Consider the following 6,172-nt stretch of genomic DNA (forward strand, 5'->3'; position numbering starts at 1 on the left):
AGCAGACTCGTGGTGGAGCTGGAATCCAGATGCACTGGCTCATGGTCCTAGCTCTTTCCCTACCATGTTGCTCCCAGAATGGTTTCTCTCTGGCTGAGGGATTTTTATTCCAGTTTGGGAAGAGATTCCCTAAAATGGAAAAGGGGCTGCTTAGCTGTCATCTCTTGGTATCATGCCAGATATGTGATGGGAAAATTAGACCAGTGCATTACTGATCCCTTTTCATTCAAAGTTAATTACATCATATAGGATATGAAGAGTGGCAGCCAGCCCCTCCAGAAGTTTCTAGTGGACAGATGGAGGCTTTACACTTAAACGGTTATGCACAGGTCAGGTCCATGAAGTCAAATGACTCCTAACAACATCATGACCTCATGAGACTTAATAGATAGAGGCCATTTCCTTCTAGTGTGGTGATCTTAATAACTGTACCAACATCTTGGCTATATGTCTAAAACCTCAAGTTGATTCCTTATGAGTTTGCCACACAAAATAAGCTCTGTGCTTGCAAGAAGAGACTTTTGGGAAGACTTTTCATTTATTGAATCAACAAATCTTTATTACACATCTACTGTGTATCATGCACTAACCTAAAAGCCAGTGATGTACTTGGGATAGGACCAATAGAATCTGTGTCTACAGAGGTTCACAAGGAATTCATCTGCAAACACAGACAATCCTGAGAGAGTGGCTTAAACAAATGGGGGCTTAGTTTTATCTTCAAATAAGAATTCCTGAGGGAGGCAGTTCAAGGATGGGGCAGCTTTTCAGTGATGCTATCAGAGCCAAAGATCTGTATCTTTTGTTTTTGCCACTCACTGGGAGGTTTAGCCTCATGGTTGCAAGATGGCTGTTGTGCTTCCAGACATTACATCTTTATCCCAAGTAGGTCAAAAGCCTTATCCTCCCAGGGCCTGGTCTTTTTTTGTTTCCCAACAGACTCTGCTTCTAAGTCATTGGTTAGGATTATGTCTGTCATGTGGCCACTACTGGCTAGAGGTACCTAGAAAAGTGAAGGGGGAGATGGGTCAGATTGGTGTTGGATGAGCCATCCTATAATATCTACCATCCTGCCTGAATGTCCAAAGGAGCAGATGGTAGAAAACAACTTCATTGCTCAATAACCGTTAATTACTATGGGAACAGTGTTGTTGCCAAGATATCAAGTGTTTTAGTGTGGGTTTCTTTTGAAGTAGACTCTGAGATAAGGATTTGAGACTAGCGATTTTATTGGGGGGGGGGATGATCCTAGGACACACTGGTATAAGAGTAGGGAATTAAGATAAAGAAGGAAGGCTATCAATTGAAGAGGTCGCTGCCTTGGGTGGCTGGGGTTCACTCCCACTGGGAAACTTTGGGGGACGGAGTAGAACAGGCCTCAGAGCTTTTCCCTCCCTGAAGGAGGGAGATAGCTGAGGCTGTTTATCCTCCAACTTCTTTCACGCTTGGTGTTCTGGGGGTCTTTGCTCTCCAGCAATTCCAGCCTTCTCACCTGGGGAGAGAAGTCCATACGTGGAAAGACACAGGTGTGTGTAGTGGATGCTGTAGCCGTGCATTAAGTGATTGAGAGCCTAAGGAGCTGTGATGGGCATTAACCATACCTGAATCATCATAAATCATCATATCCTGAGAGCTTTTAACCTAACTTGGGGATTACGTAAGCCCTTTCCAAAGAGGAGGTTTCCCTGGTGGCTCAGACGGTGAAGAATCTGCCTGCAACGCAGGAGACTTGGGTTCAGTCCCTGGGTCGGGAAGATCCCCTGAAGCAGGGAATGGCTACCCACTCCAGTATTCTTGCCTGGAGATTTCCATGGACAGAGAAGCCTGGCGGGCTACAATCCATGGGGTTGCAAATAATTGGACACGGCTGAGCAACTAACACTTTCACTTCCAAAGAGGTAATTTTTAAGTTGAGATATTTTAAAAAACTGGGGGTAGGAGTATTTCAGTTAAAGGGAACAGCATGTGTGAAGTCTCAGAGGCAGGAACAAACTTCATGTGTTTGAGGTCCAGGTGTGTGAGGCTGGTGAGGCAGGCAGGGCCTCAGGGCTACACACTTGCACAAATCCAGATCTCACTGATTAAAAAATATTGGCTTTCCTGTGACGCTCGACGCTTCATAATGAAAGGAAACCCTTCTTTCCAGCATCCTTTCTCCCTCCTCCCTTTCTGCCCTTCTCTTCCTTTTAAATATTTGTTCTTTGTGTGTCTGAAATGCACTCCTCCCTGCTTCTCAAAGTGTCTCCCACATCTTCTAATAATAATATGGGTGTGACTCTGCACAAAGTACTTTAAAAAAACAAAAACAGACTTTCGTTCAGTCATTTTTGGCTACACTGGGTTTTTGTTGCTTCATGGGCTTTCTCTAGTTGAGGCGACAGGGGCTACCCTCTAGCTGCGGTGCGCAGGTTTCTCATTGCAGTGTCTTCTCTCATTGCGGAGCACGGGATCTAGGGTGCTTGTAGTTGTGTTAGTTTCCCCGAGGCATATGAGATCTTCCCAGACCAGGGATTGAACCTGTGTCCCTTGCATTGGCAGGCGGATTCTTAACTGGAAGCCTGGTCACAAAGCGTTTTTACACCCACCATCATGACACCCTAGTAGTGCCCTCCTGGGATTGGTGGGTACGATTACCCGCTTTTTACAGCTGGGGGAAAAAAAAACCTGAAGCTCAGAGAGGCAACTTCTCAGGGCTCACACAGATGCTGATTTAAGACTCAAGACCAGCCTCCTGAACCCCTGTGCAAAGCCGTTCTCTACCAGCTTGGGGTTCAGTGTGTGGTTTTAATCCTAAAGGTGGTGCTTTGTTTGGTTTCTGCCTCGGGAGCCTTCCAGTTTTATCCTGCCTCTTCAGTTGACTGGCTGAGTAGTCATAGCATCCGTTGTTTGATGTGCACCGCCCCCCCGCCCCAGATTCACCGAAAAACATTACTTTCTGTTCATTTCACAGTGACTGAGCATGATTCAGGTCGATTCTATCAAAATCCTCAGGAAAAATAGAATGATCAAAGCCTACAAGGTTGTCTTTGCAATGGGGCATGGAAGAAGGTCTCCTTATGGAGATGAGGGACATGAGACCCAGTGAAGGAAAGTGCCCGTACCAAGTGGAGGGCCACCGCCCCTTCTCCTGGCTGTGGTCATAGCGCCTTGGTTGTCCTTTGGGGACACTCCAGTATTCTGGCCTGGAGAGTTGTCCATGGGGTTGCAAAGAGCTGGACACGACTGAGCGACTTTTACTGTCGTTTGGGGAGTCAGCTACGTTTACCAGAGAAAAGACAGGATGCTCAGTTAAATTGGAACTTCAGATTAAACAACAACAACAGTTTTATTTTCTTTTTAAAATAATTAATTAATGGTTTTGCTAAGTCTTTGTTGCTGCACACGGACTTTCTCTAATTGTGGTGAATGTGGCTACCCTCTGTTGCAGCGTGTGGGCTTCTCTTGTTGTGAAGCACAGGCTCCAGGGCGCGCAGGCTTCAGTAGTCGTGGCTCCCAGGCAGCTGCCCCACGGTGTGGGATCTTCCTGGCAGGGATCGAACCTGTGTCCCCTGTATTGGCAGGTGGATTCTTTACCGCTGGACCACCAGGGAAGTCCAACGACAATTTTAAAATATAAGTGTCTCCCACATACTGCATGGAGCATATTTATGCTAAAATTTTATTATTCATCTGAAATTCAAATGTAACTGCGTGTGTGTGTGTGTGCGTTCAGTCGTGTCTGACTCTTTGTGGCCCCATGGACTGCAACCCGCCAGGCTCCTCTGTCCGTGGGATTCTCCAGGAAGGAATACTACAGAGTGGGTTGTCATTTCCTGCTCCAGGGCATCTTCCTGACTCAGGGGTTGAACCCGCATCTCTTAAGTCTCCTGCATCGGCAGGCGGATTCTTTACCTCTAGAGTCCCTGGGAAGGCCTCAGATGTAACTGGGCACCCCTGTTTTTATTTGCTACATCTGGCAGCCAGGATGCCTCTTGACTCAAATGGTGAGGATGGGACCGATTCACCCTCCCTTGGTTTCGGGAGCAGGTGGGTGATTGATCCAGGCTTAGCCAGGTGGTGCCTTCTACTCCTGTCATTCCTAGAGACTGGGTCAGAGATGGGGGTCCTGGAAATCTGACTTGCACCACTGAGAAAGACATTTGTTCTTTTTGTTGTGCTTGCTAAGTGATGAAAAAAGTAGCTTCTGGGGTTCCAACCGATGAGAATCTGAATAAGAAAAAAGCCAGGAGAGGACAAACAACTGAGAGATATAGAGAAATGGAAAGAGAAGAGATTAAACCTTAAATACGTTATTAGGGGGTCCTGGGACCCACCTCATTGAACTGTACCTTCAGGTAGGTCCCAAATGTAGATGGAACAGTTGAGGACTGTTTGGATGATGGTGTAATTGAAGATAACGATAGCAACATGATAGAGTGGAAGGCGAAATCTTTAGTGGGGATGGTTAACTGCGTGCGTTCATGCTCAGTCATGTCCAACTCTGCGACCCCATGGACTGTGGCCCACCAGGCTCCTCTGTCCATGGAATTTTCCAAGCAAGAATACTGGAGTGGATTGCCACTTCCTTCTCCAGGGGATCCTCCTGACCTAGGGATCGAACCTACGTCTCATGCATCTCCTTCACTGGCAGGCGGATTCTTTACCACCATGCCAACTGGGATAACTAAGGAGATGGTTATAGGAGATACCAGTCTTACTTAGATGGTGGTTGAAGGGGTCACAGAGCAGAATGATGTGGTAAAATCAAGGGGAGGATGTGTTCTTGCTGGTGATGGCTCTGCTCAGGGTGCTGCTGCTGCTAATGGAGATGAGGACGCTAGTGATGAAGAGTAGGATGGCGTTGGTAAGAGAGGATTAAACAAGGAAAAGAGTAGTTGCCAGCCTTAGTCTATCACCACATCCTATCAAGCCAACCCCTCTCAATTAAGAAAATAATCTATTCACTTCTCCATCTACTCCCGGCTGCCACCACCATGGCATGAACATGCAAACATCTCTTGTGCTTCTATTGTTAAGTTGCTCCTAACTGGCTTCCTTGCTTCCTGTGCTGTCTCCCTACAGTCTCTGCTCCACAATAAAATCGGAAGGGAGAGCGAGATTTTAAAAAATGTAAATTACAACATTTCACTTACTCTTTTCAAAACTGACCAGGAGCCTAGACTAGAAACCAGACTCTCTTTTATTGATGGATAGTTGATTTACAATATGGTCTTTTAAAAATTTTATGTATCTTTAATCGGAGTCTAGTCGCTTTACAATTTTGCATTGGTTTCTACCATACATCAACATGAGTTAACCACAGGTATACATATGTGCCCTCTCTCTTGAACCTCTCTCCCACTTCGCATGCCATTCCACCCCTTTAGGTTGTCACAGAGCACAGGATTTGAGCTCCCTGCATCACAGAGCAAATTTCCACTGGCTTTCTAATTTTGCATTTGATAATGTACTAATATATGTTTCCATGCTACTCTCTCAATTCGTCCCACCCTCTCCTTCCCCCACTGTGTCCAAGTCTGTTCTCTATGTCTGTGTCTCCATTAAGTGTTAGTCACTCAGTCGTGTCCAACTCTTTGCCACCCCTATGGACGTTGCTGCCTTGCTAATAGGTTCATCAGTACCATCTTTGTAGATTCCATATACATGCATTAATATACCATATTTGTTTTTCTCCCTGACTTACTTCACTCTGTATTAATAGGCTCTAGGTTCATCCACCTCATTAGAACTGACTCAAATGCATCCCTTTTCATGGCTGAGTAATATTCCATCATATATATACACACACCACAACTTCTTTATCCATTCATCTGTTGCTTCCATGTACAATGTCTTCTTAATTTCTACTCTACAGCAAAATGATTCAGTTACACACACACACACACACACACATTCTTCTTTAAACATTCTTTTTCATTATGTTTTATCATAGGATACTGAATATAGTTCCCCGTACTATACAGTAGGACCTTGTTGGTTATCCATTAAAGAACTTTTATATAAAAAAAACTGATCTGTCTTTTTTCTCTGTAGCCAGCCTAGAAAAATCAACTGAAGGGGGAGATTTTGGAGAAAGGGTGGCTGAAGCTGGAGGGAGAGGCTATTGAGGATGACCTGCAAACAGGACAGGTGCTAGCTGACCTTCCTACTCCCCCGCCCCTAACGCACCCCT

The sequence above is a fragment of the Giraffa tippelskirchi genome, chromosome 13, assembly GCF_054371585.1.
Source record: "Giraffa tippelskirchi isolate mGirTip1 chromosome 13, T2T-mGirTip1v1.2.pri, whole genome shotgun sequence".
Taxonomy (NCBI): Eukaryota; Metazoa; Chordata; class Mammalia; order Artiodactyla; family Giraffidae; genus Giraffa; species Giraffa tippelskirchi.